Source organism: Falco biarmicus, chromosome 6 (assembly GCF_023638135.1).
Source record: "Falco biarmicus isolate bFalBia1 chromosome 6, bFalBia1.pri, whole genome shotgun sequence".
Taxonomy (NCBI): Eukaryota; Metazoa; Chordata; class Aves; order Falconiformes; family Falconidae; genus Falco; species Falco biarmicus.
Window position 1 is genome coordinate 17,934,336 of NC_079293.1, and position 18,546 is coordinate 17,952,881.

Consider the following 18,546-nt stretch of genomic DNA (forward strand, 5'->3'; position numbering starts at 1 on the left):
GCCCTTCCAGACGGGGGAAGGCGCGCCCGCCCGACCCCTTGCCGGGGAGCGGGGGGTGGCGGGGACGCGCACCTCGCGGGGCAGCAGGGCAGCGGCAAAGCGGCGGCCCCGGCCGCGGCAGGGCCGTGGCAGGACGCGGGGCCGGGCGGGGGGCAGCCGGCGGAGAGGCGGGCGGGGGGCGGTGCTGCCGGCGGGGCGGGCTCCCGCTGGCGGGCGCGGGGCCGGGGCCGCCGCCGCCGCGCTGGCGTGGGGCAGAGCCGCGCCGCAGCGAGCAGAGCCCTGCGGCAGGTGGGGCGCGGCGGCTGGCGGCGGGAGGGCGTGCGGCCGCCTGCAGGTCAGCGGGGGCTCCGCGGGGCGAGCGGGGGGAGGTGCGGGCTCCCCGGCGCGCGTCACCCCTGCGGGGCTCCCGTCGCTCGAGGGGGCGCGGCCGGGGGGCGGCCGGGGCGGGGGAGCGGGGGCAGCGGGCAGGTGCGGCACCGGGGCGGCCTCGGCTGCCTCCGCGGGAGCCCGGGCGGGGGGCGCCGGAAAGCCGTGGGTCTGAGGTGCCGAGGGTTGTGCCCCGCTTTTGAGCAGGGAGCTGCCGCCGATGCGGGTTTTTTTTGCAATGCGATTGCGGTGCGTGCCGGCCGGTTGTACTGGCTTGGAATCCTCGCTTAGTTTGTTGGCACGGGGTGAAATCCTTTATGGCACGGCATGTCCTTCAGCACTGTACAGAGATCCGCTGCGTTCTCGTACCACGGCTGAAGTGAGCTACTGACTTCGTGTATTAACTTCTTTGATAGTTTCTGGCATGGGAATTTACGCTTAGTAAATAAAGTAGAAGAGTTTGTAGTAACTGCAATTATACTTGTTTCCATACCTGGGAAGAAAAATTTGCTCTGTGGGCCACTTGTGATGATACTCTTCAGCTGGGTAATGCTTAGGTGTGCACGGGGGACTTACTGTGCTGAAGGGGTCTGGTCTTCCATTCAAGGGTTTTACAGGCTGGGAAACCAGTCCACTGGTTGATTCTGAAAGTTTTCTGGCTTTCAGGCACCTGAGAAAGCCTTGTGGGTTTATTAGACTTAGCAGACTTAGTTGGAAGTTCTCTCCAAACCTTATTGATTGTGGGGGTGCTTATTGTATATATCTCAAATATTTATACAGATACATAATACTGAAGTAAGTAATGGGCATAAAACATTTATTTGAAGAGCTATGATAAGTATTTTCCTTAGGAAATTCAGTTTTCATCATGAAGACTTTGATAGGATACAGTGTATTAAAGATGCACAAAATTAAGGCAAACATCATTCTGGGTTGCATAACAGGAGTGTTGCAGATGTGTGATGGCATCTTTTGGTAGCTGTGACTTTGGGGTCTGTGTCAGGTAACGGTACTGTCTGGGATTTTGGACATTATGGTTCCAGCAGAGTCTTACCAGTTCGGCAGGAGATGAGTAGCAAAGGTAATCAGAGGTGATCAGAGATCTAGAAAACATAACCTATGAGAAAATAGTGAATGGACTGGAATGTTACAGTCTAGGAAGCAAAGACTGATGAGAGATGTGATAATAATCTTCAACTGTGTAAGTGGTTGCTGCAGAGTGGCGGGAACCAAGCTGTTCTCCACATCCAGTGGAGATGTAACAAGCACCAGCATGCTGAACTGCAGCAGGAGGCGTTAGGTTAAATGGTAGGGAAAGTCCTGTCTGACTGTACAGGTAATTGAGCATTGGGTTGACCAGGTAGGGTGTGGAATCTCCTTTGCTGGAGCTTTTTAAGATCAGATCTAACAAACATTTACTAGAAATGCTTAGGGCAAAGGTGACCCTGCCTTTCTGTTAACAGTGAGAGCCACTACATGACCTCTCCAGGTCCCTTACAGGCTCCTGGGGTGCCAGAGCCTACCAGGACACCAGCCTGTGAACTCACACTCTTGGTGATGATAATGCATATCAAAGAAGCAGGTTTGTAAGGTAAACACAGCTCAGTAATCTATTTATAATATTTAACTCACAGCCTGACTTTTATGCTAGATCTTGTGATTCTTCTTCCTTCTGCTCAGACTGCATTTACAGTTGTTCTAAGAGCCGCAGTGGATGATCTGCTGAAGAACATCACACCTTGGTTTTGCACCATCACAACCAGTGAATCAGCTTACGGGTAAAGGTTAGGAGATTTGAGGTTAGTTTCAAAGTGCAGTTCTGTAAGCTGTATCACACTGCTCCCTTCAGGTCCTCCATATTACAGGTGTGTCTCAGGCAGTCCCTGAGGCAAAACTGCTTCAGTTTAATTTATAGCTATCTTGGCTGTGATCATCATCTTTGAAATTACTTCGATTATAATTCAGTTTTTAATCATATTTTGAAAAGTGTAGTTTGTCCTACTGCATTAAACATGGTTTTTGTACACTCCAGTTATTAGGCCTGGAATGAGACTTGGTGCTTTTCTTCCCTTGCCTCCGTTACCTAGAAGCTTTTACTCTTTAGCTCAAGTTTTATTCTTTTATTATGTTATTCTTTGCGTTATTATTATCAATTTACATATTATTTATTTTAAAAATTCTACCACATTCTTCGCTTCCAGTGAGTGGTTGTGAAATTATCTTACAGTCCAAAATAGGATCACTTAAGTTTTTTGAACATCCCTGTTTTATAAGAGTGGGAACAGACAAGGCCTAACCTCTCTAGGTGATTTGTTATTATTTCGTGTCCCTGTGTTCTGCCCTTACTACTTTAGAAAGGCATTGAATAAAGCTGATTCAGTCTTTCCAGTGTCTCTTTATAGGACAGGCCTTTTTAATGCTCTTAGTCATCTCTATTATTAAGATGTCTTTGTTTCTGCCTTTTTTCTCTTCCTTGAGCTGACATGACCAGAGCTGAGCCCAGTAATCCTGCCAAAAACGCGCTGTTCCTGAGGCATCTTCTGCTGCTTCCTCCTCGGCTGCTTCCCTTGCTTCCCAGCATGCTCGCGGTGGCACAGCAGTCTGGAGTGCTCGAAGAGACAAAAATGCACCTTATGAAATGCACTGTCTTGCATTCCGTTTTTCTGATGTGGGTTTGTTGCCCTGTACGCCCTCAGAGTTTCCCTGAATCATCTGAAAGGATGCGTTTTGTCAGGGCACAGCAGTGGGGGCTGCCCATGGCGGGGCGGCAGGGAAGGGCCCACAGCCAGGGCCTGTCCCACTGCCCCAGCAGCAATGGGGCAGCCCCAGCCCCGGGCATCGGGCACCTCCCTGGGCACAGGCTGCGGCCACCCAGGCCGTGGACCTTCGCCAGGGCCGGTGGCTGGGCTGTGGGGAGCTGGAGAGTGGCCCTGCTGTGGTGTCACTGGGGCAGGGCCTGGTGGCCCTGGGGGCTGACGTGGGGCCTGGGATGTGGGAAGGGACCAGTAAAGGCCTGTTAGTGCTGTGAGTGCTCTGACACATTTCAAAGCTTCACTGATCCAAACTTTGTGTTGAAGATGTGTGCAATTACCCATTAGCACAGTGGAGGGTATCTGAAGTATCCAAAGATGTGGGTTTTGGGAAGCATGAGCCTGCAGAGACTAGAAGGCAAACTTTGCCATGTATCCCAGGCTGACAGGACACAAGGAGATTGCCAGAGAGTTTATCTCCCCCAGATACTCAAAACAGCAAGGTCTCTAGAAGAGTGTTTTAGAGGTGTGTGTGGTTCAGCACCCTGTCCTGCAGCAGGTCCTTGGCTTGGCTGCGCTGGAGCATGTAGTGGCGCAGGCTTTGATGCCCCCAGGGCACCCTCTGCCTGGAGGATCCAGTGCAGCCACCATGCACAGATCTATGCATTGGAGATGGCTCCATCAGCCAGGGACTGCCTGTAAATAGCCAACTCCACTAGTCCAAAGTAAAATTCTGGGGTAAGCAGCAAATTGTTCAGGAGGTTGCTGCACCATAGCAATACATCCTGCTTTGTTAAATAAAAAATATAATCGGGGTTTGGCATTTCTTCCCTGCTTTTGCCCATGAAAAACAGGCTGAGCCCTGCAAGGTTTCTGTGTTCCTTCATTTAGAACTGGACTGGCTGTGGAAAAAAGCAGTATATGGTAGAAGAAAACTTAAGACCCGTGGGGGCATAGGCAAAATTGCTTGAGAGGTTTTTTGCCTCTTTCTAGTTTCTGTGGTACTGGGGTACTGTGAAACTTACAAAATAAACTTTTCTAAGTTACCACTAATGTGCACAGACATTGTTTTAAAGCAGCGCTGATTGATTTAGCCTTCTAGGGTAGATGTCAGGCACGCTATTCGTGATTAACAGCAGATAGAAACCAGGGAGATGAGCAATGTTGATCATACTGAATAATGTTATGAATGGAAATAAGAGTACAAAGTAAATACATGTCAACCTTTTGGAATTTTGTGTGATTTATATCGTTTCAGTGTTGGATTGAGTAATTGATCTTTTTATTGGTGTGTTTTATGCTGTAATGAAACTGGATCTAAATAGTGAGAAGTTAATAGCTGCTATAAGTAAAACACACAGGCACTGGAATGAGACACATTCTCTATAACCAAGAACATGCAAAAATTGCAGGGAAGTTTGTTTGAACTTGATGTGGTGAAAAATAAAACTATTGTTCAAGCCAGTGAAAGATTTACATTCTTCCTTGAATTCTCTGTCAGTTCAAAGTAAGCCTGTTAAGAGTGCCGCATTAGCACATAGGAAATCTAAATTTCTGTCTCATATATTGGTACTTTAAGGCCTCTTCATAATTCAGACTTCTATATTCCAAGATTTTTCTCTTTCCCATGATTAGTTCCAGTAGCTTGCTCTGAAGCTCTGGTTTGAGGCATGAGACACTGAGCTAATAACAAAGAGTGGCTGGAGGCTTCTTAGCAGTGTAGACAGAAATAAATAGCTTTGTGGCAAAATGAGCGGGTTCTGCAGATCACAGGGGGAAGACGAGAGGTTGGGATCAATCGCAACTCTTCTGGGGCAGGAGGGGTTTGAGATGTAAGGACCATCTGCCTTTGGCTGTGGCACTAGGGGCGGGGGTCTGCTGGGAATAGACATGGGGACAGAGGTATGAGGAAGGCTCAGGGTATTTTTAGGACAGGGAAGGTTTGAGGAGGTTTGTGGCAGCAAGATCTCTCTTATTCCTTCACGCTTTCCACCCAAACCGTGTCTCCTCATTGTCTTCTCCACTGTCCCATGTTGTGGGTGCCTCTTGTCACCTTTGTGGCCATCCATTTTTTCTCAAGCTAACAGTTTTCCTTTCCCTCTTCATTGGCCACTGCCAACTCTCCTCCCCCTCTCAGGTTTGGGAAAAGAGCTGGGGTCTCAGTATCATTTGTTCTGGCTGTTGGGAAGGTGATAAAGGGCTATACGAAGAGAAATGAGGGGACTGTGCAGAGGTGAAGACACCACCCCAGTGACCTTGAAGAGCAAGGTTTGCTTCTCCTGCTGACCTGTGTGACATGAGAGAGATGTACAGCAGATCCTGCTGCTGCCTCATTTACACTCCTCTTGAAGTACTGTATAAATTAGGAGGTGCTAATCAACGGTTTGGGATGTAGGTCTGTCATCCCCGTCTTCTTTTGCATAGGTAAAATCTGCTGGTAGAAGTGGACTACTTGCTTACAAGTGTGCAGGTTTGTTGGGTGTAAAAGACCTTGAACAAAGAAGTGATTGTTGGGTTTTGTATGTTCTAGTTGGGAAGTTAAGATTATCTGGGATGGCTCTAAAATTGTTGGTCTGGACATGGCATATTCACATCTGAAGCAGCTGTAGTACACTGTATATTTGCTGATGTGACAAAACTTGCAGGATTTTTGTAAAGGTTTTACCTTTGGAATATACTAGAAAAGCATCTTTATCCAAGCTGTTGTTGAAAGGGAGAAAATGAGCTGTTGAAATGAAGAGTGTCCCAACTTCTGTGGTTGGAGTGTACATTAACACTGATAACTGGTAGCTCAGAACATTTTTGTATATTTTAAAAACCATTTACTCTACCCGAAGCTTTCTATATTTTTAATATTTTGTCCAACTTATCAAATGTACAGTATTGATTTGCATTATCCAAACTGTCAATTCTTATCCCCTTTCTTTTCTGTAAGTCTTCAGAGCCATGGTGATGATAAAACATGTTATAACTTGCCTGAACTCATTTATATCCTACATCAACAGGAAGTGGAAAAAAAACCCCGGAGCTCTAGTTTGAGATTAATCCAACAGTTTTTAAAGCATGCCAGCTTGTATTTTCCAAAATGTTTTATAACAATCTGTACTTTCTTCATTAAGCAGAGTTAATGATTTCCAAAAGTTTTCTTTTTAGACGAAACTGTTGCAGCATATAAAAATGAGACCGATTAAGGTGATTTGAAGACACATAAGAGTACTGTAGTTGGTATAACAGCAGGAGTATGTCTAGGCTCAGCCTTTAACAGACACTTGGGAAGCCTTTGTTGTCAAGAGTACCTTGTGCTTCTTTTGGTCTCAATAGGTAATTCCAAGCTTTGTCCCCTTATGAGTTCCCTAATTCCACAACAGCTTGCAGTATCTTATGTGGAGAGCTTGAGATAACATTACATAGTTGTATCAACAGTACAATTTATTAACATACCAGATTATTGAGCTCAGTTTAAAATCTTGTGGTATAACCTTATCTTCACTAAAGTGTGCAAAATTGTGTGAACTTTTGCCAGACTAGCAGGGGAGCTGCCAGGGACCACACAGTCCCATGATGAGCTTTCTAGACTATCCATGTAATGTGTACACTTGAGGGAAGATGTATGAAGCAGCACTTTAATTCTTTTCTTCATATCAGACGCTTAAAAAGGTTCAAATTAGAGGTGCAATTAGAAAAGTACCTACTGCCTTCAGTGTCCTCAGATGTGATAATTTCTTTTTCTTAGTCTTTTAACCACCTGGGATCTCCTGGGTGGCTCTCTTGGAGCTCTTACCCAGACAGACTCCATTAGAGATCCAAGCAAGGCTGTTTAAATAAACGTCTCTTCCTTTAATTGCGGCTCTCTTTGACCAGATCAGCATGTTCCTACTTACTTGCACATGGGGCCTGACCCTGATTTTCTATTTCCCCTTTCCTTATTGCAAGTAGGGAAGTTAGAATAATATTAACAGTTAAATAAAAAGGCAGAGGAGAAAATAAACACTAGAAGTGTAGCTGCAGTGTCCTATGTGGAGGAGGCAGGCATATCTGTGCAAAAACTCAGAGGGTGGGTGAGTTATGTAGAATATGACTTGAAGATGGAAGAAGAAGGAGTGGACCATTGCTGGACTGTTTGGGTCATGAATTCATTCCTTTCTGAGCTGTGGCAAATGTTTCCAAACAAAAAGCCACTCTGTGGGAAATAGCTCTCTGAGATTAGGCTGTATGCCCAAATCAAAAACCCAGGTGAATTTATATAATGCTGAATTTCCATACAATTGGAGGATTGATTGCTTATGGGAAGTGGACATGGGAGTCTGCAGCTCTTAAAATCTTAGCCTTGATAGCACAGGACTGAAAGATAAAGTAGATGACTCCTGGCAGGATATCACTGACCTGAATGTCAGTGTCTTGGTGAGGAACGGTGTGCCCTCCTTTCCCAAGTGGAATGGTATCTGTGTAGCCACCACATTTTGTTTAAAAGGTTTCCATTAGGAGGGAGCAGAACTGGGTGGGCAGAAGTGAGACAATTTTTGAGATACTCCATGAGATAGAACAATGTGGAAAAGCACAGCCAAGAACATTGGGACTATGTAAAAACTGGAGCCCTTCATAGCAACTTAAAACAAAGGAAGCTTTAGGTGGAAATGCAAAAATAAAAGGTGTTAACATGTCGAGGGGAATTTTCAGAGACGACCCCCCTAATTATCTTACTTAAGGGAAACTGAAACCCTCACCTGCTGAAAAGAAGTCATCTTTGTCTTTCAGGAACTCCTTGTCACTTGCAGAGAAAGTGAGAATCAAATGTCAACCCCAAGCAAACCAACCCAATCAATTAAATGGCTTTTTTAATAGCTGTGGCTGCAAGTTGAGAGAAAAAAAAATGGGAAAATAATGGCAAGTAAGGCACCTGGAGGAGATTCTTTCTGTTCCTGAAAAGCAAAATTGAGAGTCCTTCAGGTCCTATGTAGAATTGCACAAATCATGAGAAATCACTGAAGATAAAATGTATCTAAATGCTGGCAATATATTAAACTGTGAAAAATGTACTGTTGCAGTATAATAGATGATAAAGTGATAAAGGAGTTTTTTGCCTTTTTACCACCATGGAAAAAATGAGGGGTGGGGAACGGGAGGAAGATTTGCTGAATAGGAGTAACAGTGGTTTTGTTTTCTTGAAGACCCAGACAATGGAGTTTTATGTTTGTTATTCCCTGATGAATTTGCAATGAGGAGAAAGGAATGTAATTGTATGCCCCTGTGATTAAGTCCATTTGCTGTGCAAAGAGGCCCGAATGGTCATGGCATGCTCAATGACTCAGCTGAAACCATCATTAACAACTTTTGCCAAAAGGGAGAAGGAAGCGAGGATGCAGAGGATTCCATTAAGGAGCTCTAAAGAGAGGACAGCTGCACCTAATTTTCAGAAGCGCATAGTTGTCTTCGAGGAAGCCAAGCAGTACCAAGAAAAAAAGCTTAATTTTTAGTTCCTAAAGAGTAAAGTAATTCCATTTATTTTGTCTCTTATTTTCTTTTCCAGTATGGGTTTAAATGAGGCATCTGCCCTGAGAAGAGGTGTTTCTGTCAAAGGAGACTTTCTTCTTTGTGTATGCATAAGTGTGCCTCCTTATGTGAAGTACTCACTATAGGTAATCAGTAGTTCGTGGTTTGATGGTGCCTGATAATAGCAAGAAAAAGTCATTCAACAAAACTGTCCTGGAGCTGTCCAATACAGAGCATTTTGTTTCGTCAAAAGTTTCGGTGCTTTGCAGAGGACCTGATTCTCTCTGCTCCTCAGCACTTGACTACATGCAGTTTTGGATTTTTAAGCAGAGCTGGGGTAACGTATGTCTTCTGCTCCGGCAGAATTATTTGTAGGATGCCTTTGGAGAGTTGGGCAAATGCAGGGAATGAAATCCAGTTCAGAAATCAAAGTGATATGAAAATTTCATTATATGGTGATTTCATCCTGAAAACTACACTACACTAACACCGAAATAGAACTCAAGCACAGATGATTGACACCTGAAGTAACTATATAATCACTTTAAATCATTAGCCTGTTTACTTGTTTGAATAAGCAGTAGGCAGCTTTTCTCTCCTGAAAACGATTAGGCCAAGATGGAGAGAGTATTTTGATACTATGGAAAATACTCATAAGTATTATGACAATTATTATGAAATAATCCTATTACATTTTTTGTGACATAGACATTTTGCCACCTTTTCCCCAAAGTGATCATTTTCTAGTCTTGTTTGCTTATATATTGCCACTGGTTGATATTTTAAACTTAGTTTCATTGTTATGAAAGCGTATTTTACAATATGGCTGAAAAGTAATTGACTTTCTGTGTTTGTATATATGCTCTTTTCACCTTTTAGTATCTGACAACCAATAATCATGTGTCTAGGTACAGACTTCATCTTTAACAAGGTCGATCCAAAATACACATGACAGCATTTGATTTTAAGGATCTAAACTATAAAGCAATGCTTGTGGATCATGAAATAGTTGCTAGTTATTATGACTAAATGATAGCTAAATTCTGTTACTTGCAAATTGATTGTGAATGCTGATTAATTGTACAGCCTGTATAAGAACAGAGAATATAATCACACATTTTGGAATCAGGCTTAGAACCAAGAAAATCTGTTTTAGTTAAACAGTGGATCAATATCTTACAGATGTAAGAGAACAATATATGATATTATGCACACCATCTTTGGATGTTGATGCTACATCCCAGTGATTCCTCCGATTAGACCTTTTTGTTTAAGGAGATTACATTTTTATACAAAATCTTTCTAACATGGTAAGTAAATGTATGAAATTAATTATTTCATTGTGTGGAGTGTCTAGATTTCACAGATTGCTTATATAACTATTGTGGTCTTAAAGGACCTGCAAATACCACCGCTGTTGCACTGGCAAATGTAGCTTCTATAAAATGTGCCTGAACATATTAACATTTTATTCAGTATTTCAGTAGTTTAGTATTTGGTGAATAAAGTATCAAAATTAAGGGACTAGAATTTCAAAGAATACTTTTTGAACTGTGGTTGTTTCTTTTACGTGAAAAGCAATGTTACGTGGTGGTTAGAGCACAGCATGTAATTCTGTAACTGGAAATAGAACAGCTGTTAGTTAAAGTTACAATGTAACATGTATGCTTATTTATTTTGATGACATCCTGACTTGTTTTGTTTGGAGGCCCAGTCCTACAGAACATGCAGTGTTTATTTAGGCCTGAATGCAGCTGATTACAGTCCAGGTGCAAATTTTGTGAAAGTTCAGATGGCTATTAATTTATTTGGGCCTTTTTTTGAGTGGAAACAGAAGTCCACCTAGTCATTTTAAGTTGAAGGAGTGACACTGTACCTGTACAATGATTGGTTTTGTCTAAACCCATAGGTGCTTGTTTTACATCTTGCAGGTAAATACTGTATTTATTTTACATTTTTATTTTATAGTTTACATATTTTTTATACTTCAGCACAGAACGTAGGCTGTAATATATTTTACTATAGAAAAATATGTTGAACTTTACTGAAAACAAAATTGTCGATCTCCCTTAGTATTAAATTCTGTACAAAATTTTCTATGTACTTTGGTTCTGATCAGGTAATATTGCTATTGGCTTGTGCTAACAAGTGAACTGTTAATGAATGGACGATCAAAATCTGTGTGGAACTGAAACCAGTGAAGTGCTTTGGGTGAGAGATGACAAATTTCTTTGGTCTTACTTGTGGGCAGACAGTAAGGAGCACAGTGATGCAGCTGAAGTTAAATGAGTGATATTTCCAAGTCACAATAAAGAAACTTGATTTTCAGGCTTCCATGGGACACATGGGAACACAGAAAAATGGGAAGAATGAAACTGAGAAGCAGAGACCACTGGTTTCTGTGAATGCAGCTTTCAGCAAACAGCACCTAAGTTAAATTTTGCATCTCTGTTTCAAAGCACAGAATCTACTGCAGAGCATCTGCGTTCTGCATTACTAGTACATTCTGGCTTCTTTAGGGCTGCTCTCTGATAAAGAAATGAGTCTTGACTGTATCATTCCTCAAAGGCCTAAGGACTTTAGTCTGTAACTTTTACTTTAGATGCCTAAGTCTGACACTTAAATGCCATAGAGACTTTTGCTTCCACTCAACCCCAGGGGTAATGGAAGTCATTATGCCTCCGTTTCTGTCAATAAAAGTTCCTACACACCTGTATGTCTGATGCTAGGCATGTCTAGAACCGTGTCTCCCAGTAGGTAGCTAGCACAAGCCTGATTCCTAGAAGGGTTTACAGAGTAGAAATTCTTCTCTTGTCTGTGGATCCTGATCCAGCAGGAATTTTTAAGACATGTTTTTTGAACAAGCTCCATGAAAAGCAGTATGTTTTACTCTTTATATCATGTGGTTAGAAAATTAGTCAGAAAAGAAGACTGAGGTTTAGTTCCTTCCTCAATCTGAAGCAGTTTGAACCATTTACCTTACATTTCTAGTAAATGTTTAAACAGTAAGCTTCTAGATAGAGGAGAGGGAAGAAGTATGAGGTATGGTGTAACTATGGGTGGTATTATGTGTTTCAAGCCCTTTTTTGCCAGCACTGCAAAGAGCCTTCAGGTAGGTATCACATTTTCAGTTTCTAAAGTGATCCTTGCGGCTTAACTGATGTTCATCAACGCTAGAGATCTCTGATTTGTTTTGGGTGTTAGGTCTCTAAAAGCAAGCCACATCACTCAGGAAGCATTTGTTGTTTACAGTGGACTGAAGTGAGATACGTATGTGTCAGCTATGGTGGAGATTAGGCTTCTTACTAGATGAAGAGGAAAGCTGCGTGAAAAGTCTGATTTATTCAGTCAAGGGTAATGGCAAACATTGTGTGTGTGTGTTGCTGTATTAGAAAGAAAGCTGCAAGACTAAAGCACTCAAATTCATTGTTCATACTGCTTTGAGCAGTAGCACACTCCATAGCTTCTTCAGGGTTTTCCTATTCAAGATGACTCTGAGCAGAACTGAAGAAGTGTCTCTCTGCCCCTCAGCAATGCTCTGTAGCACTGAGAGACAAGACTTACTCAGCAAAGGCTGTGCCTGACTCCAGACTATCCTTCACCACCAGGAGGTTGCCTTCTGGTACAGAGGTTTTAACCCCTGTGAGTCATACCATGTTCTTACCTCTTACCTTAGTAGAGGACTGAAATATAGAATTCAAGCTTTAATGCATTTTTGAACCTGTCTTTTTAAATTCATGTTAATTAAGTCTACTAAAACTTTGTCTCAGAAACAAACCTCATTGATAGGGAACATCATATAAAAGGGACTATGTTTGGAAACTCTTCACCTGGATCCATTTTGATCTCTTTTTGTGTATGTTGTCTAACATAAATTGTTTATTGCTATATGTTGGATAATTTGGGTATAGAACTTTTTTACTTTATCTTGTTCTGTATTTGTTTAATGGTTGTTCATGCTGCTGGCTTACTATATTTTTGACTGTTTATGAATCCCACAATTTAAAAGCTAAGAGATATTTTCCAATAACTCTATAGAAATGAACACAAGTCTTATGCATCGTGGAGAGCAAATATAAAAATATAATATAATAAATATAATAAATAATAAAAAATATAATAAAAGCATAAATGCAGGCATTGAACTCAGATTAATCTGAAGGTTTTGGTTTGCATTGTGACAAGCACTAGCACCACCTCATTTTATAAGTACCTACTTTGCATCAAATATTTAAAAATTAACTGGAACAAAAAATGTAAAAACCTGATATTACCTCCAGCATCTTCAGTGTTCTGGTGATAAATGGTCAAACTCTTAGGAGTGCTTGCAGAAGGTTAAGGATTGGATATAATTAAAAAGGGTCGCTTCCAAAAGGGAGGCTGCAGAACACCATGGTCTGAAAAACCTGTGCTGTTTATACTTTTTGACCATGGCTTTTCATTTACTGTAAGAAATACAAATTGGAACTGACATTTAACAGATTAATTTATCTCCACAAGCCTTCTTTATATGAAGTCACTAAGACTTCATGCATGGTGCTTGTGTCCAGCTGTATAATCCTTAGCTTTAAGTGCCAGACTAAACCCTGGAAACACTGTGTTTGCTCTGAAATAGTGTAAGTGATGCTCAAGATTTAGTGTTCTTGGGAACACAGAGTATGTTAGAATTCTCTTTTGTATATAAATTCAGCTTTTTAAAACAAACAATTGAACCCCAAGTTTACCCATTTTTCTAAGGGCACCGGTTTGACATTTAAAAACCCCCAAACATCTCAACTTGAATAACTCTGGAATATGTCTGAAAATGCATCTGGCATCTTTAGAAATGTCAAATTTCTGGCATGAATAATAACATATTGTATTTCTTTAACTTTTTTGTTTTTAAACACCATGAATTAAGATTTATGACATTATAAAATCGGCTTTTTTAATTTGTGGGATTCCTCTGAAAGGTAGGTTATATACCTGTTTATGCAAGAAAGCATTACCTTTCTGATACCATCAATATACAGCATAAGCAACTTGTCATAGGTCCTAGCAAGTGCACCATGTTGTTTTATTCTTTCTTTTGCAACCTACCTTGGTGACAGTAGATATTTCTTAATGGATTATATGGAAAATAAGTTACAAATGTTTTGTGTGTTTTGAGATATGGGAACTGCTTTGGAAAAGTTGATCTGTGCTTTTGAAAGAAAAAATGTTGCCTAAACTGCTGTAACTTCTAATGGCCATTTAATTCACCTATTGCTAATTTAAATCGAGTTGTCTGATTCAGAAATGTGATAGTCCTGAATTATTAACAAATTCTAGGCCCCATAATGTCAAAAAGGAGCAAAGGGCAGAAGCTGGACAGAAAAGTTGCAAGTGGAATGGCACAAAGGAGGCAGAATGAGGAAGTCTTCAGCTATTTACTGTATGGACTATAATATTGTAAAAGGTATAATGTCAGAGTAGTCTGAGGTAGTATGCTTTTTATGCTAAATAATATTTAATTATTGCTCAAAAGAGGGGAAAAAAGAAGTGCCTTATTTCTTCTGGTTTCCTGGTGAAAACCTAAGAGGTGTGTGGGTGACGAGTGCTTATGACTGTTTGGGATCACTGATGAGTATAGTAGCAAATCTCATCCCTGGGGCCCAGATGACTCTCTGACCCATATACTGAAGATTTCTTCATAGACATAAGAGTGGGAGGAAAGAATTTGCCTTCTTTCCATGTGCTGTAACCTGGCAAGATGGAACAGGATGCTGCACTGCCTTCCACCCCCACTCCATCCTTGCAGTGCCAGCTTGCGGGGAATTGTCTGCAATGGCTGCAGTTTCGTACATGGAGATTTCTGAGAATTTCCAAATGCATAGCAAACCTGCATGGCCCCAACTGTTCTAATTGGAAAAGCAAACACCTCTCAGAATGGAGAGGGGTACTCCTCATGGTATCGTGCAGATTTGGAGTTGTAATCCTGTCGTAGTATTAAATCCTGATCAGTGAATGTCTGAAGATTAAAATAGTGGCTGATATCACAGTTGTTTGCAGTGAGGGAAAAGAAGAGGCAAAGATACTGGAAGTAAATGGTTATAGTGGTATTACAGGATTCAGGGACGTTTTCATAGGCAGAGATGAGAGAGTACTTCTGCAAGCTTAGTAGAGGGAAATCACTTACCAGCATTACCAAGGGTATGGCTCATCGTAAACCAAGAATGTGGTAGCTAGACAGTTATGATACAGATATGGAGCTATGTATCCAATGATGAAGTACCATATGTGAAAATTCAAGCACACAGACACCTGTAGGGAACATTTTTAACATGTTAATACAAACGTTGACCCCTAAGCAACAAAAGAGAAGAGCTGGAGTTACTCATGAAAGGAGGAAAGCCACCACTACTTGTTAAAGAATCACAGGCAGTAAAAGACCACTTTGAAAGTTGAAAGCTGAAGAGCTGGTGAATGTCACCTACAAAGGTTCCTATTGCCTCTGCCCACAAGATGAATTCCTTCCTAAGGACCTCTGAGGTATCATCATCATCATCATCATCATCATCAATCATCATCATCATCATCAATCATCATCATCATCATCAATCATCATCATCATCATCATCAAAAAATACTGGTTTGTCATTGCTGACTTCAAACTGGAAGTTGTTGGGTAGACCTCTCACATGAAGGAATATGGCTGTGTATTCTGTGCCTGTGATGGGGGAGATAGAGAGTAGCTGCTGGGTTTACTCTGAATACCCACAGTGTGGGGTGTACTCTGAATACCTAAACTTTGTCTCCTGGTTACTCAGCTGTCTGCTGGTCTTGTTGCCAAGAGGAGAGGTCAAGATACAAGGGGTGGCACTGGCTGCTTCTGAAGCCCCATACTGCTCTCCGGGGCAGCAGGAGGGCAGGGATGTCTGGGCTTCCTCTCCTCACCCTGTCCCACCTCTTCCTCCTGTCTGCTCTTCCTCTTACCTTTATAGGCCCTGTTCTGCAACAGAATAGCTCAGAAAAGCAGCTTGGAAGAGGGTGATACACCTGCAGGATGGAGGCTGTACACCTTGAGGGCAAGTGCCCTGGAAATTGTACTCTGAAGAGTGAGAAGGAGGGATGCTGGAAAAGAACTGCAGAGATACAGAAACATGGAGGTTGGAAGGGACCTCCTGGGATCATCTGGTCTGGCTTTTGCTCAAAGCAGACCCAGTTAGCATAGGCTGGCTAGGGTCTTGTTCAGATCAGATTCGAATAACTGCAAAGATGGAGACTTCGCTATCTCTTCTAGTGTCTGGCCATCTTGCTGGTAGAAAGTGTTTCCCTTGCATTGAGGTGGCATTTCCTCTGTTCCCACGTGGGCCCATTTCCCCTACGGCTGTGGGGAGTGTCTGCTTCCATCTCCTCTACACCTTCCCTCCAGGTAGTTGTGGACTGCACTGAGATCTCCCTGCAGCTTTCTCTGCTTTTAGGTAGGGAGGCTGGGTATGGGGGAGAGAGGAAGAGACTCCTATTTTATTGATTTTATTCCTGTCTCCTACTAGAATCCCACAGCCTCAGAACAATGTTGGCCAGGACTGCATGTAGTTTCCCCATCCTTGCTTCCCACATTCCCGGAGTCCTCCAAGACATCTGACCTTCCTCTTGGTTCTCAGTTAGTGACTTGTAGCAATGCACGCCTGGCAAGGAGCTGAATTGCTTCAGTAAAGACCATTCTTTAAAAAATTAGAAACAGGTTCATTAGCAGACACTGAGGGATACCTTAAAACAGCAGTGCTTCTGGAATCATCCTGAATAATCAGTCATCAGTTTGTTCTTTGTAGGTTACTTCGGAGATGTTGGTTTCTTTTGGTGTCACTATTCAGCAGGTAATCGCCTCAATATGTGCTGTTGCTCCAGGGCTGGGACAAAACAGACCAGTGTGTTTGGATGTGTGAAGCTGTACTGGGTTTGCGCGGCCAGGTTTTGGCAGTGGGGAGGCTAGGGGTGGCTTCTGTGAGAAGCTGCCAGAAGCTTCTCCTGTGTCTAATAGAGCCCATGCCCAGAGGGCTCCAGGATGGACCCACCGCTGGCCAAGACCGAGCTTATCAGGGAGAGTGGTGGTGCCTCTGGGATAACGTAAGTAAGACAGGGAAAGAAACTGCACAATGGCAACTGCATCTGGAGAGAGGAGTGAGACTATGTGAGAGGAGCAGCCCTGCAGCCCCCCAGGTCGGTGCAGAAGGAGGGGCAGGAGGGGCTGCAGGTGCCGGAGCAGAGATTCCCCTGCAGCCCGTGGTGAAGACCCACGGTGAGGCAGGCTGTGCCCTGCAGCCATGGAGGTTAACGCTGGCACTTATGGAGGACCCTGCACTGGAGCAGGTGGATGGCCAAAGGACGCTGTGACCCAGTGGGAAGCTTGTGCTGGAGCAGGCTCCTGGTGGGAGCTGTGACCCCATGGAGAGAGGAGCCCAGGCTGGAGCAGGTTTGCTGGCAGCACTTGTGACCCCTTGGGGGACCCACACTGGAGCAGCCTGTGCCTGAAGAGCTGCACCACATGGAAGGGACCCACGCTGGAGCAGTTCGTGAAGAACTGTATTCTGTAGGAAGTGCTCACGTTGTAGAAGTTCATGGAGGACTGTCTCCCATGGGAGGGACCCCTCGCTGGAGCAGGGGAGGAGTGTGAGGAGTCCGCCTCCTGAGGATGAAGGAGTGGCAGAGACAACTGTATGGATGTTGAAATGGCATTTCTCTTCCATGTACAACTTAAACCAGCTCTTTGTTCAGACACCCATCTGGGGGATTGGGAAATGCTGATGTTTTTCCTATGTCAGCAAGTGATTTACAACATCCAGGGTGAGGTTTGTATGGTATCTGCTGGCTTACTTCATATTTTTTCTTAATTGTGTTTACCTGTGTGAAACAAAGCTGAAAGCAGAGGAATACACAGGAAGTTTTTTGGGAGGGAAAGCAGAGGAATACACAGGAAGTTTTTTGGGAGGGAATACCTAGAGACATGGGTTGCGTAGTGCTGGACAATCCTGGCCTTCTCCCCATGCTGCATCTTTGCAAAACCTTCTTGATGTGATTTGTCTGTTCATTAGTTACTCTACTCTGCCGCTACTGTGTCCTTAGTTGCTTGGTGGACTGAAGGGAAAATATACGACACGGACCAGGAACAAATTTTTTACTTTATGAATGTAGTAAAAGTAATTGTCTTCATATAACGGGCTGTAAGAGTCATCACATTGTAAAGAAAGTGAGCTTGAATACTTGCTGGAATATCTTTAGTCTTGCAGGAGAAAAGCAGCTAAGTCTGTAAATCTTGCATGGCTTTAAATTCGGCTTGGGATCATATCATATCTGGAACTGCGAGTGTTTCTCAAAGTATGAGAATTTGGATATATAAATTGGATAGATTTTGGATATAATTGAAACAGCAAATATTTGTGTTTTCCTCTTTGAGCACGAATGTGCTAAATTTCTGTTTTCTTCCTTTAAAGGCCTGTTTAAAATACTAAGGGTCTGATTTGTCTCCACTGAAGACAACTGGGGTTCTTTCAAAGTTTTCACTAGTTCACGTCCTAAATTCCTCTAGAACTTCTGTTGCCATTCCTTCAGCAATCACAGCCTCCTTTGAATGATTTGTCAATATTTTAGTAAAAAATTACTTATTTTACAAATAAGTAAAAAAATCCTATCATTTAAAAAAACATAATTTGGAAAACCTGTAAGTGTTTTTTGTTTGTTTATCTGATACTACTCTTCTTTGTTTGATGTCAGTGAGTTTATATATCAGGGGTCCTCAAACTAAGGCCTGCAGGCCAGATACAGCCCCCAGGGTCCTCAATCTGGCCCCCGGTATTTACAGACCCCCCTGCCGGGGGTTGGGGGGGAAACCAAGCAGCCGCAGATGACTGCCTGCCACTTCATCTGCGTGCCGGCCCCCTGGTTAGAAAGTTTGAGGACCCCTGTGATATATCATTGTTAA

General features: G+C 42.9%; 1 protein-coding gene across 1 annotated transcript in view; it reads left to right on the forward strand.

Annotated features, from left to right (window-relative positions):
- Positions 1-220: 220 nt before the first annotated feature.
- Positions 221-18,546, forward strand: part of COL21A1 (collagen type XXI alpha 1 chain) — a 113,923-nt gene continuing 95,597 nt past the window's right edge. Inside the window, exon 1 of the mRNA XM_056344645.1 lies at positions 221-334. The gene's annotated coding sequence lies outside the window, so the exon portion shown is untranslated. The remainder of the gene's footprint in view (positions 335-18,546) is intronic.